Source organism: Perognathus longimembris, chromosome 24 (genome assembly GCF_023159225.1).
Source record: "Perognathus longimembris pacificus isolate PPM17 chromosome 24, ASM2315922v1, whole genome shotgun sequence".
Classification (NCBI taxonomy): domain Eukaryota; kingdom Metazoa; phylum Chordata; class Mammalia; order Rodentia; family Heteromyidae; genus Perognathus; species Perognathus longimembris.
In genome coordinates this window covers 6595610-6609730 of record NC_063184.1, presented here as the reverse complement: position 1 = coordinate 6609730, position 14121 = coordinate 6595610, and the positions used below count along the sequence as shown (strand labels likewise).

Genomic DNA, 14121 nt, shown 5'->3' with positions numbered 1-14121 from the left:
AGGGGTTATAGGCCTGCTGGCTTGCTTGGGAACAGATTTGTTTGCTTTCTGGGATTCAGAGACAGGTTCTTAATGGGAAGACCAGGTTGGCCTTGAGCTTTGGAACCAACCCAGTGTCTCTGCCTTCTGTAGCCTGTGCCCACAGGTGTGGACCATCAACACTGATCTAGTCCCTGTGGTTACAGTGTGTTCTGATGCAGGTTGTTCCTTTCTAGACAGTAGAAAGCACTGGGTGGATAGGAGACAGTTCTGCACTGTCTTTTCTCAATAGACTGTGTTGGCAATTCCTGAGTTGGATAATTGTTTAGGGAATCGATGAACTCCTCTGCACCAATCCAACTGATGCAGTGGCCATTTGTCTTTCCATATTTTTATATCTATATTTATCTCTGTATATATATATTCGCCCCCCCCAACACACACATCCCAAACTTAGAACATATTACCAAACTTAACCTTTCCCAGGAAGGTTTTAGGATCTCATTTTTCTGAAATTATGCTACTTTGTCTACTTTTTTCACCATGCTCCATACTTCCATTGTTAGAAACATTTTTTGAAAATGATTATTCCCCATAATTTATATTTTTCTGAATTATTATTAAGTATAAAAATATTTCATAATAATATTTTCCTCTATTTCTTTGTCTCTCATTCTCTCTTTTCTATTTACTAGGGAATTTTCTGGCCCCTATTCTTAAATAGTTCCTAAGAATTTGTTCTCATTCCAATTCTTTCTTTGTTAGAACACCCTGTTCTTGATTTTTGTTTATTTTTAAAATCTTGGCCATGTTTAATTAATGGACTTATTTTTGTGCACTATTATATTATTTATAAAGTCATGAGTTCCAGCTGGGGATTTTGCTCAGCAGAAGGGCGCCGGCCTGGCGAGTGCAAGGCCCCGAGTTTGGTCCTCAGCTCTGGAAAACAAAAATCAAATAAAGTCACAAGTTCTAAGTAATATTTTTTTTAGGTATGTTATGAAGAACGTGCTTTTACTAAGATAACATTTTAAATAACAAAATTTTCTATTTCAGGGCAATTCACTGGAGATAACAAGTTCCTGCACTTTCTTACCTGGTCTTTTTGGAAAAATCGTCTTCATATCCCAATCTCCTGAGTTACTAGGATTCCAAACTTGAGCCAGAGTTGCTCCACTTGATCCCATGGTTTGAACACATTTGAATATTTCCCCTAACCATAGATCCTCTGAGTCTTCTGAGCTTCATTTGAGTTTGAGACAACAACCCCCACCCCCCACACACACACATTGTGTGTGTGATTTACAGGGTGTGTGTCTGCATAGGATCGATGCCCTATATAGGTGTTCCTATTTTTACCTTAATATATGTATTCTTCTTAAAAATGTACTTGCCATTGCAAGTTTTTGTCCTTTGTTCTCCTTTCTCCTCCCTCTTTCACAACTTTTCCTCTCCTTCCTTTCCTCAGCCTCTCTATCATTCTTTCTCTTCCTCTTTCTTTTCTCCTTTTTCATTGTTGTTTTTCAGTTTTTCTTCCTTCTACTTTCCTCCTTTCTGCTATTGCTATTTCTCTTTTCATCTGCACTTTACATCCACAGAGTTTTCTTTTTTCTCCTTTTCCTCTTCCTTTCTTCCTTCTCTGCTCCTTGATCCTTTGGCTCCCAATTATTCTCCTCTTTGCTCTTGCAGCTTCTTTCCTTCCTGCCCACACCTTTCTTGCCCCTTTGACCCTTCCTTCTCTTGCATATCCCTTTTTTAAAAAGCTCCTGAATGTTGTATTCTGTATGTGAAGCACAAACATAACTTTTTGTATCCTCAACTACTTTTGGGATATCAGAAGGCTTATTCCTACTTGGGTAGGTAATTTCTTTTTCTATGAATTGTCTTTTTTTATTTATGCCTACATTTAACTATGTTTTTGAATGATTCCCTACCTCACCCCCCCACCCCAACCCAATATCTTGAGTATGAGCATTACTTAGTTAAATACTAGAGTAAGACATTCCAAGTTTTTCTTCACATCATAAGTTTTCCTAAGGTAGGTATCAATTGCATATTTGAGAAATCATCAGCACTTGTTACACATTTTTCCAGGATGTATCTCTCACTCATATTTGAGGCATGCGATTGGGACATTTCCTTTTTCTGCATATTTTGCACTGAACCATCTATAGAAATGTTGTTGTTGTTGTTGGTACCACATATTTAGTTGTACTGTGCAAATTTCCATCTGTACTTATTTGTTGATTCTTCTTCATTTATCCTCTTATTTTATATTTAAAAAAAGCACTCCAAAACTTTGATTTAATTATTTTCAAAGCCACTGGGATTCAGACATAAAGAACTCTCTTAGGAACTTCAAGGCTCTGAATTCAATTACTAATATGGAAAAAATAAGGCAATAACTACTCCTGACTCTTACTGTTTTAGTAATATAAGTTTTCCTCTGTAGAATAATACGATGATTTGATAATTTTTACATCATCATGTTATTTAAAAATATCCATTTACATTCATTTTGAAGTTGTACAAAGGGGTTTCAATCTTGAAGTCAGTTAATCAATGCTCAGGTGATCAAAGCTCTTCCATAATTCTCTCTCATTGTTTCCCATGCCATCTCAAGTTATAGGGTTGAATTTTTACACAATTTATGGAGAATAAAATGAACTTATTTGCTTATCTTTCCTACCTGCAATCATGTATTTCTCTGACTATCTCCCTGTCCCCCCCCCCAAATGCTTCATCTTAATGGTATTTGTTTTGTCAAATGATTCATTATGTACTCAAAGGAGTTACACCCTAAGACTGCCCCCTCAGGACAATAAATTTTAGGCATTTTTGAAATCTAGTATTCAATACAAAAAAAAACCTTATTATTATTACATCATCATGTTATTTAAAAATATCCAATTATGGAGACTTCTGGGGAGACGGCGGAGGAGCAGCAGAGCCCTAGCTGAGCTCCCTCCAACATCACAGTTTTACCACTCCAGAGAAAGTTTTACTCCTAGAAAGACAGCCCAAGTAAGTTATAACAGTATAGGGATTCTAGCCAGGAAGGAAAAATTGACTGCTGGCCTGAAATCACAGAGTGAGCTCTGGTAGCATCCTGCTGCCATGCCAGTGCTGGCACCGGCACATCACCCTGCCCTCTGCGCACCTAAAGCACACAACAGCAACCAGGAAGAAATCTTCCAGGTGGTGGCAGACAAACGTGGATCGCAGACTGAGCACAGACAGGCTGAAATTGCAGAAAAAGCGTGAATACCCCACAAAAGACATTCTCACTCATGCCCACAGAGCAGCATCTGGAAGGTAGCCCTTCTCTCACTGCCAGAGCAAAGAGCCATCTTTGACACTGGCATAGGTTCAGACCAGACTGGAACTAAAGCGGGCCTGGGGAAAGCAAGGACAAAGGGGCCATCTTTGAAAAGGGTAAGCAGGACTGACAGGTGAGAGCCAGCTCCGCCCAGGAGAGGGTGGGAGGCTCCACCTGGGCTGCAGCTCACACACTCAGGTGAACTCAGCCAGAGGTGCCCCGCCCTTCCCACCAGAATTCCTAAATTAAACCCACCAAAAGTGGCAAGCAGCTACTGGTGGCACAGAACAACCAGAAGGGAGCACAAATAGTTCCCGAGAGAGATAAACAGTCCCATCACAGAGAAAGCCCAATTCCCAGCCTAAAACAGAGCTGAATTCCATAGCCAGCTCCACACAGAAGGACGCCCTGCCCAGGAGGGAGGAACCTCCCCCAGGCAAGCAACTCTCAGCCAGGTAAACCAGGCTAGAGGCACCCCGCCATGCTGAGTCCACAGCCTATTCAGAGCCAGGCATTAAAGGCAGCGGCCCCACAGCAGATGGGAGGAGCCACGGTTCTCAAGACTGTTCATGTCCACAATCTACAGAGAACACCCAAGTCCTACCTAAAAGCTGTGTGAACCACAGAGCCCCAGGATTTCACTAACGGGGGGGAGGGTCAAAGCAGATCCACCCCCTGCAAACTGAAAGCAAGTCAAACCAGAAAAGCAGCAAAATAGAATGCAGACCATCACAAGGAGACCAAAGACTGTAGAAAGCCCACCCAAACAAGGAAGACTCAATTTTTTCAAACATTTTTAAGCTTTCTTTTTCTTCATTTCTGAGACGTCATTATTTTTTTGTTTTCCATTTTCATTTGTTTGCTTTATCAAGAAGTTTTTTTGTTGTTCATTTTTATGGTGCTTTTTTTTTAATAGATCACATCTTAGGGCACAAAGAAAATCTGTACAAATTCAGAAGTATCAAAAACATTCCTTGCATTCTCTTAGACCACAATGGAATAAAAGTAGAGCTCAACTCAACCAGCCACCACAGAAATTGCTACAATTCATGGAGACTAAACAACACACTGCTGAACCATCAGTGGGTCATTGAAGAATTCAGAACGAAAATTCAAATGTTTATGGAATTCAACCAAGATGAGGATACAAAGTACCATCTCCTTTGGGACAGAGCAAAGGCAGTACTCAGAGGAAATTTTATATCTCTGAGCGCATGCACCAACAAACTGGAGAAAGAGCAACTCAATAATTTAAGGAAGCACCTTAATTTCTGGAGAGAGAACAGCAAGCCAAACCCCAAGTCAATAGATGGAAGCAAATAATTAAAATCAAATCAGAATTAAATCAATTAGAGACAAAAAAAAAACCATAGAAAGAATCAACAAAACCTAGAGTTGGTTCTTTGAAAAAAGCAACTAGACAAACCCCTAGCAAACCTGAACAAAAAACGGAGGCAGCACACTCAAATGAACGAGATCAGAGATGGAACAGGTAACATCACCACAGAAACAACCAAAATTCAGAACACAATACAGGACTATTTTGCAAACCTTTATGCCAACAAGTTCAAGAACTTGGAAGACATGGATTATTTCCTAGAGAAAAATTCATATCCCCAAACTCAACCATGAAGATTTAAACCTTCTAAACAGATCCATATCCAGCATTGAAATAGAAATGGCAATAAGTGATCACCCATCCAAGAAAAGTCCAGGACCAGATGGATTCACAGCAGAATTCTAGAAGGCCTTCAAAACAGAACTCACACCAATATTTCTCAAACTCTTCAATGAAATTGAAAGAGAAATTTCACTACCAGACACATTCTATGAAGTCAGAATAGCCCTCATCCCAAAACCAGGCAAGGACGCATCACGGAAAGAGAACTATAGACCAATTTCCCTGATGAACATAGACGCAAAAATTCTCAACAAAATTCTGGCCAATCGACTTCAATCGGTCATGAAAAAAAAAATCATACACCACAATCAAGATAGATTCATCCCAGGGATTCAAAGTTGGTTCAATATACGCAAGTTGATTAATGTAATCCACCACATCAACCAGAGCAAGGTAAAGAACCACGTGGTTTTATCTCTGGATGCAGAAAAAGCATTCGATAAAATCCAGCACTCATTTATGCTAAAAGCCTGGAAAAATTGGGATTCAAGGGAACATTCCTGAATATAATCAAGGCAAGTTTATGACAAACCCACAGCAAGTATAACTCTAAATGGTGAAAAATTAGGGATGTCCACTCTCTTCCCTCCTTTTCAACATAGTAATAGCATTCCTAGCCAGAGCAATGAGGCAAATAGAATATATAACGAGGATCCAAACAGGAAAAGACGAAGTTAAACTTTCTCTCTTCGCCGATGACATAATCCAATACATAAAGAACACAATAGACTCTACCCCGAAGCTACTAGAGCTGATCCAAAACTTTGGCAAAGTTGCAGGATATAAAATAAACCCTCAAAAATCAACGGTCTTTCTCTACGCTAACGACCTGAAGACCGAGGATGAAATCAGGAAAGCAACTCCTTTTGCAATAGCCTCAAGAAACATAAAATACCTAGGAATAACCTTAACCAAAGAAGTGAAAGACCTCTATTATGAGAACTTTAAAAGCTTGAAAAATGAAATTATGTCAGAACTAAGGAAATGGAAAAACCTCCTATGCTCCTGGATTGGGAGGATTAATATAATCAAAATGGCAATATTGCCAAAGGCTATCTACAAATTCAATGCAATACCCATTAATATCCCAACACAATTTTTTGATGAAATAGAGGAAGCAATCCAGAAATTCATATGGAACAATAAAAAACCCAGAATATAAAAAACAATCCTAAGGGGCTGGGGATATAGCCTAGTGGCAAGAGTGCCTGCCTCGGATACACGAGGCCCTAGGTTCGATTCCCCAGCACCACATATACAGAAAATGGCCAGAAGCGGCACTGTGGCTCAAGTGGCAGAGTGCTAGCCTTGAGCGGGAAGAAGCCAGGGACAGTGCTCAGGCCCTGAGTCCAAGGCCCAGGACTGGCCAAAAACAAAACAAAACAAAACAAAACAAAAAAACCAATCCTAAGCAGAAAGAACAGTGCTGGAGGAATTACAATATCCAACTTCAACCTGTATTATAAAGCCTATAGTAATAAAAACAGCTTGGTATTGGCACCGTTACAGGCCTGAAGACCAATGGAGCAGAATTGAAGACCCAGAAGTGAACACACAGAACTATGCCTACATAATCTTTGATAAGGGAGCTAAAAAAAAAATAGTCTGGAAGAAAGGTAGCCTCTTTAACAAATGGTGCTGGCAAAACTGGCTCAACACATGCCACAAACTAAAACTAGATCCTTATATATCCCCCTGCACCAAAATCAATTCCAAATGGATCAAAGACCTTGAAATCAAAACAGATACCCTGAAAACACTAATGGAAAGAGTAGGAGAAACACTAGGGTTCCTTGGCGCAGAATGGAACTTCCTTAACAAAGACCCAGAAAGGCTACAAATCAAAGAAAGGATGGACAAATGGGACTGCATCAAACTGCAGAGCTTCTGAAGATCAAAGGACATAGCTTGCAAGATAAACAGAAAGCCCACAGATCTGGAGAAGATCTTTACTGGCCATACAAGGGACAAAGGCCTCATATCTAAAATAGATACAGAACTAAAAAAATTACATTCTTCCAAAACAAAACCACAAAGAACCAATAGCCCCCTCATCAAGTGGCTAAAGACTTACAGACTTCTCTGATTAGGAAATGAGAATGGCCAAGAGACATATGAAAAAGTGCTCTACATCACTGGCCATAAAAGAAATGCAAATCAAAACAACATTGAGATTCTATCTCACCCCAGTAAGAATTTCATATATCAAGAAAACTAACAACAATTGTTGGAGGGGATGTGGCCAAAGGGGAACCCTACTTCATTGTTGGTGGCAATGTAAACTGGTTCAGCCACTCTGGCATGCGGTATGGAGATTCATCAGAAGGCTACACATAGAACTCCCCTATGACCCAGCAACCCCACTTTTGGGTATCTATCCAAAAGACCACAAACAAGAACACACTAAAGCCACCAGCACAACAATGTTCATTGCAGCACAATTTGTCATAGGTAGAATATGGAACCAACCCAGATGCCCCTCAGTAGACGAATGGATCAGGAAAATGTGGTACCTATACACAATATATATGGTTTGAACTCTGGGTCTTACCCCACCACCACCCTACTTCTATTTTATATGAATGGAAAGTCTAGTCAAATTGTCAGACTGAGTCTGAATGATTATGAAATGAAGAGGAAACAAAATATCTAGGCAACTGGTCCTGAGCTATTGCAAAAATATAAGGCTTGGGTTTCTTTCTGGCTTTGGCTTACTTTTCGGTTTCTTTTCTTGTTTTGGTGCTGGGGCTCAGACCCAGGATTTTGTGAGGGAGAGTTGCAGCGCTAGTTTTAGGCAATGATGTCTAGAAAAAAAATGTAAGTTAGAAAATAAACAGTTGATCACCATAATACTTTTAAGTCCTTCATATCTTCACGCTGGTAGCTCTTGCCCTGTAGAAGGAACCCATCCTGGAACTGGGCACTTGGTAATGAACCATTGATAGCTTTCACTCCAGAGTTAGAAAACTAGCACTGCAGCTCCACAATTTTTTGTAAATAATTGAAAACAACAACCTCCTATTTGGTATTACCTATATTTTTCACAAGTGTTCAATTTTGTTCTACTTTATATATTAAAAATTTACAAATTTCAAACGATAGACATTCACAAAATTAGTGGTTGTGGTGACTTATGACTCACTCATGACTATTTACATGGAATTGGTTTCTCTTCAAAGGAGGCCTTCTATTTCCTTGTTGAGTGACAAGGATTCAGAAAGATTATTTTTATTCCTCCATAGTTTTTCTCCTGAGACACTCCATTATACATCTTTGTTGTTCTTGAATTCTGAATTAGAAATTTAAGGCAATCAGGAGCTTTTCTTACTCTGTTATGCCCAGATTTAGGGGTCCTGAAAGACCACCAAGAAGCCAATTCCGATACAAACACATGAGAGTCTTTATTGCAAGTTCAAGCCTGGACTCACAACCTTCAGTGATGCAGCAGATCAGGATTGAGAGCCCCGACCCTTCAGTTAGCAGGGTTTATAAAGGTAAAATCATAGCACAGATGTAGGGGTTTGACGCAGGGGGTAGAGTAAGCAACAAACGACCCAGCCTGGCACAGATGTTGGAGGTTGATACAGAGGGTGGAGCAAGCAACAAACAGGCAAGTCATTTACAGAAGCAGAAAGATCAGCTCTCAGGCTTTACATCTTAACTCTGGGATATACTTCACCATAAATCAATGTATCTCTTTTAGCTGCATTCTTTCCTGAAGAACATACAATTTCATAATCCTGCTGGAGGTCAAATGATTTTGCATGAGAAAAACAAATTGGAGACTGAGTATGACATTATGAACATTTGGAATTTTACAGAAGGTCTTGAACTTGAAGTGAAAGTGGGAAAGTTTACTCTAAAAAGTCTACATGGCCATCAACGATGTTTATCTGAAGATATGGTATTGTGGGCCATAGAAACTACAGAGGTGTGTTGGATCTCACTGTAATGATTTTAAAGACATGTAAATAAGCAAAGTCCACACTTAAAATTTGTCCCTTATTGAGTACTACCAACTTACTCCTGTACTACTAGCTACTTAGCTGGCTGAGTTCTGAATATTATGTTTTTAAGTTGGTCTTAGCAGGAAAGCCAGTGAGACTCATCTCCAATTAATTATCAGTAAATCAGGAAGTGGAGCTATGGATCAAGGATTAGAGTGCTAAGTTTAAGCTACAAACCGGAAATACACAACCTAGGCTCTCAGTTCTCAACTTAGTTCTGACAGACACTCATACAAAAATTAATACCCTATGTGCTTACCACCAAGTATTGTACATTTATATACTTGTAATTTAAGAAATTTTATTTTCTGATGATTGGATAAAAAAGGAACAGAATAACTTAAGAGAGCTAGGCACTGGTGGCTCACACCTGTAAACCTTACTTTCTCAAGTGTCTGACAGCCTCAGATTTAAGATTACAGGGCAGTTTAAAGCTCAAATGGGCATAAAAGTCTGTGGGACTCATTTCAATTAACTACCAAAAACTTCAAGTGGAGATTTGGCTCAAGTGGAAGGATGCAAATTTTGAGGGAAAAAAAGAAAAAAGAAATTTTAAAAAAATCTCATAGGCAGTGCCCAGACTTCGAGTTCAATCCCCAGTGTGTTTTTAAAAGGTTATGGAGTATGTTATCATAAAGTCCAAACTACATTTTTCTTAGAAGGTTTCTATGCTGTGACAATGTACTAAAGCAATAGCTTCAAGGGTTTTAAAGGTTTTTTTGCTCCATTTCATGAAATTTCCATTTAATGGTTAATTGCCTGCTACTTAGGCATCTTTCTTGAGAAGAATTGGTGCAGGAGCATGAGTAAAATCAAGATTTTCACTGCATCGCCACTGGATAAGTAACAAGAAGACACGTTGGAAGTGGGGTCCAAATAACCCTAAGAAGGGGAGATATGTGCATTAGCTTGCAGAATATTTTTAAATCTTCAAGAATAAATCTTCCTCCTTACTCCTCATCAGTCAAAAATTAGGAAGAGGTAACAAATAATGACATGAAAGTGAGGAAACTCTATAGGGGATGGCCACTAAGACCTAACATTCTCACCATGAATTTCCACCTTGTAAAAGTCTCACACTTGTCTGTACTATAACAGGCTAGATAAGAGCTCAAGGTTATAGAACATAAGCCTTTTGTGGTATGATGTGGAATATAGGTAACAACATTCAAATAACTGACCAGATTTATGTGCATAAAATACTTTGGTTGATAATCCCCTTCTTCAAATTAATGGAAATTTTGGAGTGTGTGGTAGAAGTCTTAACAATTACTGACATGTATATGATTTTCCTCAGCATTCTCACTCTGTCTGTAGTGATAGTTGTGGTCCTGGATTCAGGAAATCCCCTCAGGAGGGAAAGGCTGCCTGTTGCATTGATTGCACTCCTTGCTCAGAGGATAAGATGGCTAATGGGACAGGTAAGTTCATGACAGGGAGAAAATTCATACTTTCTCCTGTTGTCCCCGAATCCGTACAATGTAGCAGTTGTGTATTATGATTGTAGCATTGAAATTTTTTCTTCCTTCACTTAGAAATTTAATTGTAACCATGGATGATACTGCTTATTGAAAAAAAATGGGCTCTGAATAACCTGTAGGGTTAATTATTCCATTCTGTTTTATGCATGTTTATTTAAGTAATCATTAATATAAGTTTAACACCTGTCATATTAAGTTGAAAGTATTTTAAAGATCTCCATTTTCTTCAAAATTAATTTTAGAATACAAAGAAAACAGAGATCTTGCACGTTTATTTCCTCATGCCCCAAAATGTTCTTGCAACAGAGCAAGTGCTGGAGTTGAATTTTGTGTAAAAAGCAAGCACAAGGTTTCTGCACAACTTAATTTTAGAGCTTGAAAAGTGAGTTAATTTTTTGTTGACCGATTTCTTATAGGTAAGTAGGAGAGACAAATAAAGCAACTACAAAGAAGGGGTATGGGTCCTTATTTATATTGTCCAGAGACATATGGGGAACACAAGCCTTTATACACACTTTTGGGTGAGGGTTATGAATAGTGCACACAAGGCTGAGGAAAATGAAGGCAACGTGAAGGGGTGTAGAAAAATTTTGGTAGGATATTGGAAATGGCAAGAAAAAATAGGTGTGACAGTCACTATGGGTAGACAAAAGAGAATGTGAGAATGTGTGTTCAGATATGGAGAAGAAATAAAATAATACTCAATATGTCTGGTAATACTTGGTAATATTTGATTTTATGGTAATAAGTATTGAAATATTAGAATTATCTCTATGTAGGTATTTCCTGAAATTATGAACAATATACTAATGGTTGTCTTCCTCACCAGATATGGAGCAGTGTGTGAAGTGTCCATATCATCAGTATGCTAACACACAAAGAAATCACTTTCTCCAAAGAGCTGCAAGATTCCTGGCTTACAGAGAGCCCTTGGGGATGGCCTTGGCCAGCATGGCCCTTGGTTTCTCTGCATTCACAGAAGTTGTTCTTGGGGTCATTGTGAAACATCGGAACATGTCCATTGTCAAAGCTAATAATCAGGCTCTCAACTACGTCCTGCTCCTCTCCCTCATCTTCTGCATTCTCTGTTCCTTGCTGTCCCAACACATTCACCTGCCTTCTATAGCAAACCACATTTGGAGTTGTTATTACTGTAGCTGTTTCTGCTGTCTTGGCTAAAATGATAACTGTGGTTCTGGCCTTCAAGTTCACTTCTCCAGAGAGAAGGATGAGATGGCTGCTGGTGTCAGGGGCTCCTAACTTCACCATTCCCTTCTGCACCCTGTCTAGGTGACTCTCTATGGTCTGTGGCTGGGAACCGCTCCTCCCTTCATTGACACAGATGCCCACTCTGAACATGACCACCACATCATCCTGTGTAACAAAGGCTCCCTCAGTGTATTCGATGGCGTCCTGGGATGTCTGGGCTCCCTGGCCCTGGCCAGCTTTACTATAGCTTTCCTGGCCAGAAACCTGCCTGACACCTTCAATGAAGCCAAGTTTCTCACCTTCAGCATGCTGGTGTTCTTCAGTGTGTGGCTCACCTTCCTACCTGTCTACCACAGTGCCAAGGGGAAGCTCATAATGGCTGTGGAGGTCTTCTCTATCTTAGCCCCCTGTGCAGGGCTCCTGGGCTGCATCTTTGCCCCCAAGTGCTACGTCATCTTATTAAGGTCAGATAGAATTGTTCTACATGGCTTCAGGGACAAAACACACATTGGGAGAAATAAGCCCTCTTTAAATGAAGCTTACTTACTTGATCAAATGTATAGAAGGTCTAGGCTAAATCTATATTTCTTTTTTCATCTGATATGAGTTTATATAGCTGGAATCACCTCAGTGAATAAGTGAATCTTACTCATTTCTCTAGGCATGGTACAGTTATAAACTGTAGCCAGAGTCACACAAATTTGAATTTCATTCTGTGTATTTTGGTTCTACTTACTTCAGACTTACCCATCTCCATTAGCACGTTTTCTTTGTTCACTCATTTTCCCAATTTTGCATTTTTACTTATTTGTCTAAAATGTCATTTTGTTGCCAGTTCTGGAGCTTGAACTTAAATCCTGGGTGCTGTTGTTGTGTATTTTTTCCCTTTACCACTTGAACCACAGGTCCACTTTTGATGATGTGGTGTTTAACTGGAGATAAGATTCTTTAGAGTCTGTTCCTGAGATTTGCTTCACAGCATAAACGTCAAATCATAGCTGATTTATATTGAAGTTCATATTTTATGTTTCCTATTGATTTGAACAATTTCATCAATATGGTTGGGTTAGTATCGCTCAGAAAATCACTGACTATTCATTAATTATCAAGCAGTCAACACTCATTGTAATATATGAGTTCCTCAATAGCCACTATGCAGAAGACAGAGAGCATGTGGCTATCAGAAACAATAGCAAGTTATCAACTCTGAGTAAGAAAAATGATAAAGCAGATGCTCCTTAAGACATCCTGAAAATATTGTACAATTGTTACAGTCAAATGTTGAAGAGAAGTTTAGATGTTGACACTGGTGATAATAAGACAAAAACAGAGGACATTCAAAAGCTTCCTATCCACTAAAGGAGGGGTCATGAGATCAGCAGGGCACTCAAACTTGTAGCAAGTATCACAAGGAAGTACATATTAAATAGACACATATAATGTTTTCTATCTATATAGTTAGTATTACCTGACAAGAGCAAAGGTGTGGTTGGTATGAACCCCCTCATAGCTCCATAGCATGATGTTCCCAGACTTTTGATCTAGTAATCTTTATATTTGAGGTACCAAAAGAGTTGCACTCTGTTACCATCATGGTAAAATGATGTCACAAATTTTTATTTTACAGTTCCTTCAGGAAAGGTAGAGAAAACCATATTCTCATGCACACACACACACACACACACACACACACACACACACACACAATCAAAGGAAATAAAAATCAAAAACTCTTCTAGATGCAGAGAATTAAGATCAAATGCAACCCACAGTATCCATGCTGGTGACAGAAACCAGAATCAGCAAGACACTGGTGGCTCACATTGAATTCTACCTACCCAGAAGGCTAAGATCTCGGGATCATGGTTCAAAGCCAGCTTTGGCAGGAAATACATGAGACACCTTTCTGCTATTGATCAACAAAGAACTAGAAGTGAACCTGTGGCTCAGAGTGGTTGAATGCTAGCCTTGAGCACAAAAGAACTGATAATAAAAAAGACTCAAAGCACCAGCAACTTTGTTGAGCTTAAATCCATACAAATGATGAAATAGGGAAATAATTTATTAATGGAAATTAAACAGTTTCTGACAAATCTCGGACAAAAGACTTATTAGACAACCCTCTCTAGCAACTGTCACTAGTATAGGGCTGACAGAGCATCTAGTACACTTGAAGACCTAGGGTCCACATATAACACTATATGAAAGTGACAATGAACACGGTAATTCATATTTTGAGAACAAAAATGTCTTTTTTCACATATGAAATTAGTGTCTATGTAGAAAATCCCCAAGACATCTGAAAGCATTCCTGAAACAAATGGATTGAAGCAGTATCATACCACACCAGAATAATACACAAAAATACATCATGGCTATATTTACTTAAAAAACTGCACTTTAATAAAAAAAAGAGAGAATACTATATATGTTGCAGAAAGTGAT

The 14121-nt window shown here is 39.0% G+C and overlaps 1 pseudogene; it reads left to right on the top strand.

The window, feature by feature from the left end:
• Positions 1 to 8778: 8778 nt before the first annotated feature.
• Positions 8779 to 12918, top strand: LOC125341348 (annotated as a pseudogene).
• The last annotated feature ends 1203 nt before the right edge of the window (positions 12919 to 14121 follow it).